Source organism: Pan paniscus, chromosome 3 (assembly GCF_029289425.2).
Source record: "Pan paniscus chromosome 3, NHGRI_mPanPan1-v2.0_pri, whole genome shotgun sequence".
In the NCBI taxonomy this organism is placed as follows: domain Eukaryota; kingdom Metazoa; phylum Chordata; class Mammalia; order Primates; family Hominidae; genus Pan; species Pan paniscus.
In genome coordinates this window covers 87,003,251-87,017,486 of record NC_073252.2, presented here as the reverse complement: position 1 = coordinate 87,017,486, position 14,236 = coordinate 87,003,251, and the positions used below count along the sequence as shown (strand labels likewise).

General features: G+C 38.0%; 1 protein-coding gene across 9 annotated transcripts in view; it reads left to right on the top strand.

Annotated features, from left to right (window-relative positions):
• Window positions 1-14,236, top strand: part of FAM13A (family with sequence similarity 13 member A) — a 384,547-nt gene that overhangs the window by 96,879 nt on the left and 273,432 nt on the right. The window contains exon 2 of one of the 9 annotated variants that reach the window (XM_055111622.2): window positions 4,506-4,633. The exons of 7 other annotated variants lie outside the window; for them this stretch is intronic. The gene's annotated coding sequence lies outside the window, so the exon portion shown is untranslated. Of the gene's footprint in view, window positions 1-432; window positions 4,634-14,236 lie in introns of those variants that run through there. One more of the 9 variants, XM_034958912.3, reaches the window with a different exon arrangement.

The window sequence follows — 14,236 nt, the reverse complement described above, 5'->3', positions numbered from 1 at the left end:
TGGGCAATAGGAATTTTTCAGCTCCATTATAATCTTATAGGACCATAGTCATATATGTAGTCCCTCAGTGACCAAAACATCATTGTGCAGTGCATGACTGTAATTGAGCAACTACTAGTTATGTAAGCTGCCAAATAGAGGGAATAATGTATGCATTAGGCATCAGACAATATAGCCTCTATAAAATAAACTTATTCTTTCATAATTCAGATAGAAGATAGGTAAAAAGGGTTACTGTGTTTTATATATTATATATATATATATACTGTGTTATATGTATATACTGTGTTTTATATATATATACTGTGTTATATATATATTTTTTATTGTCTCTATAAAATAAACTTCCTTCTTTCATATTTCAGATGAAAGATAGGAAGGATTACTGTGTTTCTTGTTGGTTTATCCTGTGTGAGGTACCCTTACAGTACAGGGTGGACGTTGCAACTGAGCACCCTGAAGCCGGGGATGGTAAAACTCTTTACACATAGTTGAATGGGTTTGCTTTTAATGCCCATTAAAAGCAGATGCTGCGCTTGCCAGTAAACAGTATTCTCATCTCCCACCCTTTCTACTATACATCAATATGTGATAAAGTTGTTTTGATGTAATTTCCTCAGGGGTGACTACCCTGCTTTCATAAATCCATCCTCATAATAACAGATTAAATTGTTTTCTTGGTATTCTGTCACAAGTCAATGCTACATTTCTTTTTTTTTTTAATGTTGTTGTAGGCCTTTGAATTATATCCTGTGTAAACAGCAAGTGATTTCATAGTTGAATATGCTTAAAATTTTTCAGATCAAAGTCCTCTCTTCCATGCTTTATAGGATGGAGTTCTGGAGCCCTAAGTATTTTTTCAGACATTTAGGCTAAACCAAACTGCCAGTGAGAACAGTCTGGATGTCTGTAAGCATCCCTGACCCTTAACATCTTGTAGATGAACAGTGGCCCTCCATGGGAGAAAACTATTTAAATTCATTCATTTCTATAACAAATTATCCACTTTGGATGTGTCTGATGTCTGAAGCTCTGAGATTGTATGGGTTTTAGTTAGCAAATCAGTATACCTGCATGACAGATTTTTATCAAAGACTTCTTTCTCTATTTGATTTCTTCCAGAACCTTTCACTTCTTTCAGAGGCCTCACAATACCTCTCAGAGGTTTAGACAATTTATATTTAAGAGGCACACTCGAAGGGACCTTCAGTGATCATCCTTTCCTATTGCCATGTTAGGCTTCTCTCTGACTGCAGCAACTCATCTTCCTTAATCAAGGTTTATAGTATGATTATCTCAGCTTGGTGTATTCCATGCCTTTTGATCTTTTATCCTTATGTTGGTAGGGCAGTAGTATATGTACTTTTTATTTTTGTAATCTCATGTGTGTTTTGGAAATAGGTGTGAATTGTAAGCCATAAAAAGATTGCAGAAGAGGATTCATTTAATTTAGGATTAACTAGAAATATTTTTAATTGACTGTTTCCTGTGGAAAATTCTTCTCTAATATAAATGTAAGTAGTTCTAGATCATAGTTGAGTATTTTTATTGTTATTTGATGACTTGGAATTAGATCATCCATCAGTATTTTTTTTAGTAACTTCTAAATAGATACTGAGTAATACAAAGAAATGAAAAATTAAACATCTTGATTTTAAGGAGTGTGTGATTTAATTGAGGAAGTAGAAGATATGTTGTATATATTCTACAATAGTGCTTTAAATGAACAATAAAAACATCCAGTCAGTGGTAACTAACAAGGAGGGAAGAAAACCAGCCTGGATTATGGTGGTCAGAAAACACTTTGTGGGAAAAATAAGATTGGAGACAACATTAACTTGTATGGAGAGGAAAATCTTTTAAGTAAGTTAAGGACATGAGCAAAAACACGGTAAGACAGAATTATCTGACAGAGCTATCTGTAGCTAGAAGAGATTAGCAAAAGATACCATTGAAAAAGTAGGTTGAGGTTAGGTGGTATAGGGTCTTGAATATTAGTGTTAAATTAATATTTATATATAAATAATAAAATGTTTAAGAAAGATCTCACATAATAGAAGCAGTGTTAGGCAGTGCTGTGTAAGATGGTTAGATGGGAAGATGCTACAGGCAGAGAGAACATCTAGAAGGCTAACAGAAATCTAGGTCATAGTCCTATAACCATCTGTATCAGATAAATAGTGGGCAATGAAAAATTTTTAAATTGTTGTAAATATATACGTAACATAGCATTTACCATTTTAACCATTTTTAAGTACAATTCAGTGACATCAAGTATAATCTCAGTGTTGTGCAACCATCACCACTATCCAGTGCCAATACTTTCTTTGTCATCATTCCAAAAAGAAACTCATCATGGGATTTTACAGGAAGGTTACCAGAGACAGACAGAAAACATGAAGAGAACATCGTAGCTGGTAATTATTAAGATAATGAGGATGGCCAGGCATGGTGGCTTACACCTGTAATCCCAGCATTTTGGGAGGCCAAGATGGGAGGATCACCTGAGGTCAGGAGTTTGAGGGCAGCCTGGCCAACATGAGGAAACCCTGTCTCTACTAAAAATACAAAAATTAGCCAGGCGTGGTGGCAGGTGCCTGTAATCCCAGCTACTCAGAAGGCTGAGGCAGGAGAATCGCTTGAGCCAGGAGGTGGAGGTTGCAGTGAACCGAGATCACACCACTGCACTCCAGCCTGGGCAACAGAGCAAGACTCCATCTCAGAAAAAAAAAGAAAAGATAATGAGGGTAAGAAAAGTCAGAGGTTTTGAGATGACCTGAGAAACTGTGTTAGGAAGGGGTAGTCTGGTGGCCTGACCCTGGTGTCTGTAACTTTGATGGGGTCCACAGAACCACATGATGGCAGAGGGCCAGTTTATCAGATGGTTGTGAATACATACTAATAATGAGGAAGAAATTTGTGAAGTGAGTTGTAGTAGCACCAGGGAAAGATCCCTGCAAACTTAGTGTTTAGATAAGGCCAGAGGCAACTACTGTTCCTTTGTCTTCAGTTATTCAAATCTTTTCTTTTCTATCTGTACACAGGGTAGCACCTTTACATTTTAAAGTGCTTCAGCTCCTCAGACCTGATCTTTTGTCCTGAAAGGAAGAGACAGTCTTCAACTTTCTAGGAACTTTCTGTGGCTGCCTAATGCTCTTTCCCTACCTCCAGGCAAATTTGGGACTTAGCCCAAAGGCTTAGGTGCTGTCTGTTACACTTGGTAGTGTCAACCTTAAATGATGAAATTCAGAAAATATGATTAAGTTTAGAGTTTATTCGGTACAAAGCCTGGGGATAACCACTCGGGAAACACAGACTCCAAAGGAATGGGGACAGAGGTTCAAAGTAGAGAGGTTAAAGTTTTACTTATATAGGCAGAGGCAGAGTAGTTTAGCAGGGTTACAAATTTTTCCATACAAGGTCAGTACATACTGTATAGAGGACCCCTGACATAACTATCTCCATCTTAGAAAAAGACTCTTATTTTATATTTCACAGGGCACACTGCCGACAAGGATAAGATCCTTTGCTTAATAAACAAATAAAAAATAAAGACTGTGTCCAACCAGATATGGACACAAACAGGCACCAGTTCCTACCAGTTCTCACCAGAGGACTCTGACTATAAAAGATTAGGTCTTCAGTAGCTCAAAAGGGCCGTCTTAACTGTCACTGTTTTGTAGTTACTCATGATTAAGAGCTTGGCATCTGTTGCAGAAGGTTCTGCCACCTAAAATACTCTTCCTTGCGAGACCAACAGACCGCTCAACCCAGACTAGGACTCTTTTGGTCTTCTTCACTCTCCCTGGACTGGTTTGTCAACCCTTTTCTCCTGTCTCTTCTTCCTCTTGATATTAAATGTTACTTTGTTGTGGAATGTTTAACATTATTTATATATTGCTGAAGTTTACTATTATATGTGGTTTGCAATATTGACTGAGTTGTGAAGTGGTTTGAGCCTGTGTCCCCACAACTCTGACTACCAAATTAACAGGAAGTACTAAGGAAAATTGCCCTCTTGGGAATTCCATGTAGCTCATGGCTTTTGTGATTGGAATAACATTAATAAAAGCCTGGCATTGTGGAAAGACACATACATGTGTGGATCTGGTTTTTTCTAACCTTGCATAGCTCATAGCACATACATTATAGCAATTTGATTGATTATAGCTTGTTACAGCCCAAGGAAGACTGCTTTAACATTCTGTAAGGAGAGGTAATGGCGTTGAAGGGAGTCTTATCTCTGGTACCTTTGGGTCTTTCCTAATCATCTACAGTACAAGAATACAGAGGACAGTTAATCTATAATCAGAGAAGCAGAAGTTGCAACTGCATGCTACGTGACTCAGGCCACATATTCTCATTTCTCTTAAGGTTCAAATAATTTAAAGTTCCAACAGCTTTTAGTTTTAATTAATTTAATTTCACAGTAGGATCTGATGATTTCGTGGTGGAGACTTTATTAAATATCTGTCTCAGAGATCGTGTTTTTTTTTTTTTTAAAGAAAGGGGAAAGATCCTGATGTGACATCTTGACAGTTGATCCTTTAATAAACCTAATGGAAGTTAACAAAGGAAGATTATTTGGGGGCCGTGACGAGGAGTTCATTTTAAATGGATGAGTAAAATGAAGGTTAGTGCTTATGAGAGGGATTAAGACTAAAGATGTGCATTTCATAGTCATCTTTGTAGACTCATCAGTGTTTATAATTCTGAGCATCAATTATGTTTGGACAATATTGTAGATATAAATAGATAACGATAAGCTAATTTTATATATTTCTTTAATCACAATTTAAGTGCCTGTTTTGGGTCAAGATTTTGCCTAGGTGCTTTACTTGTGTTTGTGTTTTTATCTCCATTACAGCTATTCCTACAAATATTTCATAGATAAAGAAAGTGAAGCTCAGCTCAGTGAGGGCAAGTTACTTGCCAAAGAACAAGCAGGTAGATTGTGCAGAGTTGGGATCTGCCTGGCTCCAAAGCCTAGCCTTTTTATTTTATACTGCTTGTATTAATCAGCTAGGGCCACCATAACAGAATAATACAGACTGGGTGGCTAAAACAACAGAAACTTATTTTCTCACAGTTCTGGTGGCTGGAAGTCCAAGATCAAGGTGCTGGCAGTAGTTTCTGGTGAGGGCTCTTTTCTTTCCTTGCAGATGTCGTCACTTTCTTGCTGTGTCCTCACGTAGCCTTTTGTCTGTGCTGGAGTACTCCTGATATCTCTTTCTCTTCTTATAGGGACACCAGCCCTATTTGATCAGGAGCCAACCCTTGTGGCCTCATTTAACCTTCCTTGCCTCCTTAAAGGTGCTGTCTTCCACTGTGGGCACATTGGGGGCTAGGGCGTCAATCTGTGAATTTTGGACAAAATTTAGTCCATAACACTGTGCTTTTTAAATTTTATTAAATTTGATAAATGTTTGAGTGAAAAACAGTAAAAAAGCCTGCAGTGGGATGTTAATTAGATAGTCTCTGGGATATAAATTATTATAGCATTGATTTGTTTCTGTCTCGGAAATCCTTAATGTCTAGTGAATTTAGAAGTAAGGAAAAAGTTTAAAATAAATGAAATGCTGTGGAAAAAATGATACTGAGGTGTTTTTTGTGTTTAATATTGATCCTTTTTAAGAATATACTTGTTCGAGTGACTGATGACAGCAATGGGTGCCATTAGGTGACTACTTATTGCTTAGTTTAATACCTAGTAGATATTTTACTTATATAATCTGTTTTAATCTTAGCACCAGCTCTAATGTGATATTGGCAGTATAATCTCCATTTTGAAGAAAGTGCTTATAGCATGTGCCTTAGAGCATAGGCTTTGGCTCCATTCCAATAGATTTCAAATCTCGGTTTGCCATTTGCTCTCTGCATTAGTATGGCCAAGTTACTTACCCTTTTTGTGCCCTAGTGTATCTGTTAATGTATTTCTGTATAACAATGACTCCAAAATTTAGTGGCTTGAATCAGTAAACATGTATCTTCTCTCACAGTTTCTGTGGGTCGAGAATTCAAGTGTGGTTTACCTGGGCAGTTCTGGTTCAAGGTCTCGGGAAGTTGTGGTCAAGAGGTTGGCAGGGGCTGAAGCTTGACTGGGGCTCGAGGATCTTTTTCCAAGGTGGCTTACTCACATGGATGACAATTTAATGCTCGGTCTTGGTGAGAGGCCTTAATTCCGTTTTCTGTGGGCTTCTTCAGATGGCTGCTTGAATGTTATCTTAACATGGTAGCTGGCTTCTCCCAGAGCATGCAGTTCAAGAGAGATGGAAGCTGTCCTTTTAGCTCTAGAAGTCAGATAGAATCACTCTGCCCTGTTTGTTAGGGGCAAGTCATTAATCTGGTCTGTATTCAAGGGTAGGAAAATTAGGCTCCATCTTTTTAAGGGAAATGTGTCAAACTTTGTAGGCATTTTTAAATCACCACACTTAGTTTCCCTGTTAAATGGAGATAATGATATGGACAAGAGGCAGGAGAGCGGAGTCCCTGGTGAGGGCTCCACCCTCAAGCCTGGACCCGTGACCCTAAATTAGAACAGGCATTCCTGTTTTTGTGCCTGAATGTTACTTTCTGGTCTGTCCTGCCCCCCTATCCTGTGCCCATATGAACCCCAGACCTCAGCTGGCAGAGGGACAAGTGGTTGAATGTCGAGAGGAGAAGAAGCGACTGAGTGTCTGAGACTATGGATAGACGCGGCTTAACTTCAGAAAGGAGCCCAGCTGGAGACAGCAGAGCTTCAGGGAAAGATTACCTTCCTCCTGCACCATCCCCTGTCTAGCTCTCCTTCCGCTGAGAGCCACCTTCCACTGCTTAATAAAAAATCCGCATTCACCATCCTTCAAATCCATGTGACCTGACTCTTCCTGGTTGCCAGACAAGGACCGGGGTACCAAGAGGGCAGGGTGTAAAAGGCTATCACACTGACTCTCCACTGAGCTGGTTAACACTTAGCCGTCGATGGATAGCAACTGCTAAAAGACCATTAATTGTAACATACCCCTAGACGCTACCTTGGGGGTGGAGCCCAAAAATGCTCGCTCTGGCCCCAGCACCTGCTTGCCTGCATGCTCCTCCTCCCACAAGGGGTTTGAGTAAGCAAGCCACACCCCTGTTGCAAGTCCTACAGTGGGGCGCAGGGAATTCTTCCCTCTCAATAGCAGTAGTGTCTACTTCCTGAGGTTATTGTGGATATTGAAAGATACTAAAGAACTTGGAATAATGCCAGTCACATACTAAATATTTAATAAGTGCTAGGTCAGTGCTTCTCAACTGTTGCAGCCTGTAAGAATTGCCTTGGAAGGCACATAGACCAATGGAACAGAATAGAGAGCCCAGAAATAAGGCTGCACACCTATGACTATATGGTCTTCAACAAAGCTGACAAAAACAAGCAATGGGGAAGAGACTCCTTATTCAATAAATGATGCTGGGATAGCTGGCTAGCCATATTCAGAAGACTGAAGCTGGACCCCTTCTTTACACCGTATACAAAATTCAGCTCAAGATGGATTACAGACTTAAATGTAAAACCCAAAACTATAAAAACCCTGGAAGACAACCTAGGCAATACCATCTGGATGTAGGAAAGGGCAAAGGTTTCATGACAAAGACCAAAAACAATCACAACAAAAGCAAAAATTGACAACTGGGATCTAATTAAACTTAAGAGCTTCTGCACAGCAAAAGAAACTATCAACAGAGTAAACAGACAACCTATAGAATAGGAGAAAATATTTGCAAACTATGCATCTGACAAAGGTTTAATATCCAGCCTCTATAAGGAAGCTAAACAAATTTAGGAAAGAAAAACAACCCCATTAAAAAGTGGGCAAAGGACATGAACAGACACTTCTCAAAAGACATACATGCAGCCAATAAGCATATGAAAAAAGCTCAACATCACTGATCATTAGAGAAATACAAATTGGAACCACAATGAGATATTATCTCACCAGTCAGGATGGCTATTACTAAGAAGTCAAAAATTAACAGATGCTGATGAGGTTGTAAAGAAAAGGGAATCCTTATACACTGTTGATGGGAGTGTAAATTTGTTCAACCATTGTGGAAAGTAGTGTGGCAATTCCTCAAAGACCTAAAGACAGAACTATCATTCAACTCAGCAAATCTCATTACTAGGTATATACCCAGAGCAATAGAAATCATTTTACCATAAAGACACATGCATGTGAATTTTCATTTGCAGCACTATTCACAATAGCAAAGACATGGAATCAACCTAAATGCCATCAATGACAGATTGGATAAAGAAAATATAATACATATACATCATGGAATATTATGCAGCCATAAAAAAGAACAAGAACATGTCTTTCATGGGAACATGGATGGAGCTAGAGGCTATTATCCTTAGCAAACTAACATCGAAACAGAAAACCAAATGCTGCTTGTTCTCACTTATAAGTGGGAGCTAAATGATAAGAACTTATGAACACAAAGAAGTAAACAACAGACACTAGGTCTACTTGAGGATGGAGTGTGAGTGGAGGGAGAGGAACAGTAAAGATAACAGCTGGGTACTGGGCTTAATATCTGGGTGACTAAATAATCTGTACCAAAAAAAAAAAACCATGACATGAGTTTACCTATGTAACAAACCTTCACATGTACCCCCGAACCTAAAATAAAAGTTAAAAAAAAAATTTCTAGAAAGCTTAGAAAACTTTCAGAGATCAACTTTCAGAGATTTTATTGCAGGCCAATAAAATCATTAGGGGGATGGAACATGGGCATCCATATTTTTAATGTAATCTCCCTTCCCAATGCTTTTGTCCCAACTCATCCTCAGCCCTCACTCCTGTCCATTGCTTTCTTGGTTATAAAAAGAAAAGTCATTTTAGTGTGATTCTCCTCATTTTTTCTGCTTTTAAGCTTAAAATTGGTCTCCTTACCCTTTCTCTATTCTAACTTCCCTTTCTTTTCGAATATTTACAAAAGAGTTACAGAAGAATAAGTGTGCTTACCTGCCTTATGATTAGAAAGGAGAAGGAAAAGGGAAAAAAGAAATGAATTCAACTTGGAGTTAAGAGGAAGATTTCAAAATCCTTGCCCAAATTAATTGAAACTGTGCTTGAACTTTCTCATCGTTGGCTAAGTTGATAACACAAGATGGGCTGGATTCGGTGGCTCACGCCTGTAATCCCAGCACTCTAGGAGGCTGAGGTGGGTGGATCACTTGATGCCAGGAGTTTGAGACCAGCCTGGCTGACATGGCAAGACCCCATCTCTACTAAAAATACAAAAATTAGCCAGGCCTGGTGGTGCACGTCTGTAATCCCAGCTACTCAGAAGGCTGAAGCACGGGAGTTATTTGAATCCGGGAGGTGGAGATTGCAATGAGCTGAGATTGCACCACTGCACTCCAGCCTGGGCAACAAAGTGAGACTCCATCTTACAAAAAAGAAAAGAAAAAACCAGCAGACCCTGGCCAGGTGTGGTAGCTTATGACTATATAATTCCAGCATTTTGCGATGCCAAGGTAGGAGGATTGCTTTAGGCCAGTAGTTTGAGACCAGCCTGAACAACATAGTGAGACCCTGTCTCTACAAAAAAAGAAAAGAAAACCGGCAGATCCCTACCATACCCTTTGGCAGCCCTCAGTTCTTTCTCAGAATGAATAACTTTTAATTGGTTTAGCTGTTGTTTTGGTATTTGCTTCCATTTGATAATATAGTGTTAAATCTTGATTGCTCACTTTCAGATATCTCATCACTTCTGCTTATAAAATAGATGGAATTCACTCTGTTGCCTTGCCACTTACTCCAAACAATTTCTTAAATTTAGTTAAATTTATAATTAATGTGTGAATAATTACGTAAGAGGGTATATGGTGTGTGAGATATTTTCTGACAATATTTGTCTTTTTTTTTTTTTTACATACATGTATATATATTTTTTTCTTTTTTCCCCACTCATTCTGTCATTCAGGCTGGAGTGCAGTGGTGTGGGATCCCAGCTCACTGCAACCTCTGCTTACTGCAACCTCCACCTCCCGCACACCTATAACCATGATTCTGCTGCCTCAGCCTCCTAGGTATCTGGGATTACAGGTGTGCACCAACATACCTAGCTAATTTTTATATTTTTAGTAGAGACAGGGTTTCCCCATGTTGGCCAGGCTTGTCTTGAACTCCTGAACTCAAGTGATCTGCCCACCTCAGCCTCCCAAAGTGCTGGGATTACAGGTGTGAGCCACCATGCCCAGCCCACTTGCATAATTTTCTATAAACTTGATGCAGTTTTTTTTTTTCCAAATTGCTCCAACAACTCCACTGTTAACTTTTAAAAAAAGTAATTTATCCATTCTTTATTTCTGTGGTGATTCCTCTTTGGGGCCCTTTTTATTTTCTGCTCCCACTTGTATTGGTTGTAGATGTCATCTTGAGTTTTCCCTCACCAGTGTTTTTTCCTGGACCTGCTATTTCCTGGAGTCTTTTTTCTACCCATTATGTTAAACATTCCATGAGTTCCATCAGATTGGAAAGTATTTTCTTTTGATCTTGGAAATTTTCTTGTGTTATCCTTCCTATATTATAGTTTCTTTAAATGACTTATCACTGTCTTTTAATTCTGTTTTCTGTGAAATTTCCTCATTTATTTTCCTGCCAAACCTATTTTTTTAATTTTAGCTTTTCTATTTTTAATATCCAAAATAATCTTGCTTTTGATTCCTCTTGCAAAACACCATACTCTTTTAGAACATTCTCATCTTTTCTGAGGATACTAATGGTTTGTTGTTACGTTGTACTTAAGTTTTCTTCTTTTCTCTGTATTATCTGTTTATGGGTTTTCTTTTTGTCTTTATTCAAACATAAAGTGATTCTTAGCTGTTTTGATCTGAGGATAACATTTTGTAAATGGGATCAGGGGCTTGTCTCTTGGCATACTTCACTTTGGAAGGATTAGATAGAAAAATGAGAAATTTAGCTGTGTCATTTGGGGATGCCCAAATGTCAGTATGTGAAGATCTTTTTCTGTTCAGCTACTGAGTTCATCAAGAGCAGGGCTTGGGGGAGGTGGGAAGTAGTATGCTTACTTCCCATCAGTAAGGAAATAATGACTCCTTATTTCTTAGCAGACTTTTCACTAATCTCACATTTTCAAATGTGTTTCTCGTGCTAGTCCTTAACTATCTCAGATATTCAAGAATCCTTTGATATTACCCGGAGACTAAGCCTCAGCACTCCTGTCTGAGCACATGCCTGCCTGGATGCAGGCGGTGTTGAAGGACTTGCCGAGCCTGACAGGCTTGTAAACAATCTGTTTCCAGTCACTTGCATCCACTTATCCACTTCCAAATGTCTTTAAAATCTCATACTCTTCTGTTTCCTCTGCTGTTCTTTTTTTTTTTTTTTTTTTTTGGCCGTTGGGTGCTTACACTTTTTAAGTATTATTTTACTGTCATTTCAGTGGAGCCTTGGGAAGACTAGATAAACACATATAATCGGTCTGTCTCTTTAAATGGAAATTCTCCCTTGCCTTTTTTTTTTTACCCCCACAACCCATATTTGATTTTAAATGAGACAGAATTTTATAATAGCAGCTGTGCAAACAACATGTGAGAGTTAAGTGCCTGTGAATTTTATCAAATGCTTATGAGCATTTGATAATTTAGACAGTAACTGTTTTTCTTAAGAAAACCACCATAATAATAGGGCCATTTTAATCAGCACAGTGGCTAATTGTAAATAAATCTAATTTAATAAGCTAATTTGTACCTAAGCCTTAGGGCTTTCTCTTTCTTCATTATATGAGGAACTCACTAGATACCTTGGAGTCAAGCCTGTCTTTTATCTACACTATCTTGATGCCATCTGTATTGTGTTGAGATTAGCTGAGTGGTTTCGACTTGCAAATTTTACAGTACCACATGAATAAATGTTGGCCAGATACTAGTTATGAATTGTCATTTCTTGGATAGTATGAACTCCATAACAAGCATATGATATATTTCCTTCCCTAGGGTAATTTCTTTTTACTGGGAAGCTTCTTTTCTTTTGAATTTACTCAACCTACACAAATATCTGTTTCTGCGAGAAACAGAATCATTATATTAAACTACAAAATTTAACCTTTCCATTTTCAGTGTGTATCTTTTGGGTTTTCTATAAGCAATGCCAAACATATACACTATTCTTTTTTTCTAAGTAAAGACTTAAACCCAGAGCAAAATTAAAGGTTTGATGTCTATGTATTTGCCCAAGGTACCAATCAATCAGCAGCACAAAGCCTCCACTGGAATAAATTGGAAATGTGGTGGCAGGAAACCCAGGTTTCCACAGATGACTTCATACATTTTGGCAGTGTTCCAATTGGACTGCTCTCATCCAGATCCATGTGACAGGAAGAACCTTATTTGTATCTATAACCACCCATGACCTCTGAGATTGTAGGTCCTGATAACTAGATGATCTTTTCTTTACTGGGTACACGTATGCATCTTTATTTTCCTTATATGGCTTTTGACTCTGTGAGATAGTATTAACTAGTGGGTGAGGTTGTGCAAGCTTGGAAAGGGAAGCCATGACTGAGCAAATTATTCCATATAAGAACAACTCATCTTGAAACATGATTGTGTGCACATGTGTGCGTGCATATGTACATTTGTTAAAATCTTCCATCTACTGTCATGTTTTAGGCTATTCTCTTTATCCTTGAGGACTTATTCTTTTAAAAAAATTGTCATTTTAGTGGGATATTAGGAGGAAAAGTAGGTACACTCATCTTTAACTGAAATGATCTGTCATCTTTATCTGAAAGGTCTCCTCTGACTTTCTTTTCCCATGCTTGATTTTTTCCCATGCTTGATTTTGAAGTCAACAGAATTTCTTTATAACAGCTTTATTGGTATATAAATTACCCACCATAAATTGACCTTCTTAAAGTGTACAATTCAGTGGTTTTTGATCTATTCACAAAGTGCAACCATCACCATTATCTAACTTTCAAACATTTTTATGACCCCAGAAAGAAACCGTATGCCCATTAGCAGTCACTCCCCATTCCTCCCTCCTTCCACCACCCACATCCTTAGGCAAAGACCAGTCTACTTTCTTTCTATAAACATTTGCTTCTATGGACATTTCATAAATGGAATCACACAGTATGTGGTACTTTGTGACTGGCTTCTTTGATCTAGCATAATGTTTCAAGCTTTATCTGTGGTGTCACATATATCAGTACTGCATTCCTATGGCTGGTTAATATTCTATTGTATGAATATACCATATTTTACTTATCCATTCATGTTGATGGAAATTTGGGTTATTTCCATTTTTTGGCTGTTATGAACATTTATGTACAAGTTTTTGTGTGGATATATGCTTTCATTTCTCTTGAGTATCTACCTGTAATTGCTATGTTATATTGTAACTTTATTTTGAGTAACTATTTTCTAACATAGTTTTAGAAAGATTATAGGCTTGAAGAGGAAAAGCGGGATACCCAGCAGCTCCAAGGCCAAGAAGAGGCCCATTGGGGATATTATGGAATTAATTGTGAGCTGGGTGAAATCCTCAGTAAGTTCTTTGTTTTTTTAGTAATGCTTTTATGTTGGAAGAAGAAAAGACATAGTCAACAAGTGAGTTATTTAAAAAGTATACAACTTGTATTAATAGAAAATCAATCTACATAAAAAATATTAAAAATTTGGTTAAAGAATATCAGTTGAAGGGATAGCCAGATGATTAGCTTGCTAGCCACTTAGAGCTCTGCCCTAACTCTGTCAAGCCGTGTTTTGAACACCTGCTTTACTGAACCCATGGAAATAATCAACCTTTTACAATGAGTCCATAAACAATTTGAGGCCCTTAGGGGAGAAAGGAGGGGTAAGAGGACATACAAATAGGCTTAAGTAACTCTGGGCTTGGTTTAACTCATATGGCACCAAATCCACTTACAGGCCACTTACAGCTGAGCATTTAACCAGTAGTGCCTAGAAAAAAACCAACTGGTGGTAGTATGATTTCATCTGAAACTATATATTTACTGTACTTGGCCCATTTAATGTAGTGCTAGATTGATGGAGAAAGCCTAGTTTTATTAGCTGAGATACTGCCAATATTGTTTCAGATTAGCATTTTACATTGTGTGAGGCTCTCTGTCCTATATGCTATTTGTTTTTTCCAGTCTCCTCGGTACATAAATTCTCATACAAATAAGTTCTTCAGCTGCTAAATGCTTGTGTCTAACCTTTATTGTAGATATGAGGTTC